The following is a 571-nucleotide window of genomic DNA, read 5'->3' as shown; positions in this document are numbered from 1 at the left end:
GGACACTTTGAAGAAAGACGTTTATGAAATGTCAGTTTATCAATAGTCAAGCGTGCTTAAACTGCTAGGCTAACATAAGTTGGGCCATCATGCAGGCAGTCTCATCTGGTCACTTACATGCACAACACCAAAGCCTCTTGAGAGTATAAAAGTATTTAGCAATCCTGTATGTCTGTATGTAGGATTGATTTTACCTTTTTTTTCCTCGGCTAATTTATAAATACTATTTTCTTTACTCTTGTATGATTGGAATAGGTGTTTATGGGGCGAAGTTTGTGAATGGTTAGCGGCGCTGTTGGTCATTTATGCAACAACTGTAAAATTGGCCCCATCAGTGAGGATATGGTGGAGCGCCACAGCATGGAATATTATACATACTGATTCAAAGTTCTTCTATGTGAAGTTACTATTGTTGACAAATTGAAAGGACTAAATAAAGATTTTATGTTTGAAGATTATTTAATACTCCCAGAAATAAACAGGTTAAAAATAATAATGGAATTGGCAATATCTTTGAGACCATGTATCTACATCAGAAAAATATGTGCACTCACTAATGCTATGTCGATGG

The sequence above is a fragment of the Penaeus monodon genome, chromosome 15 (assembly GCF_015228065.2).
Source record: "Penaeus monodon isolate SGIC_2016 chromosome 15, NSTDA_Pmon_1, whole genome shotgun sequence".
Classification (NCBI taxonomy): Eukaryota; Metazoa; Arthropoda; class Malacostraca; order Decapoda; family Penaeidae; genus Penaeus; species Penaeus monodon.
The sequence above is the reverse complement of the archived record's forward strand: the minus strand, read 5'-3'. Positions refer to the sequence as shown.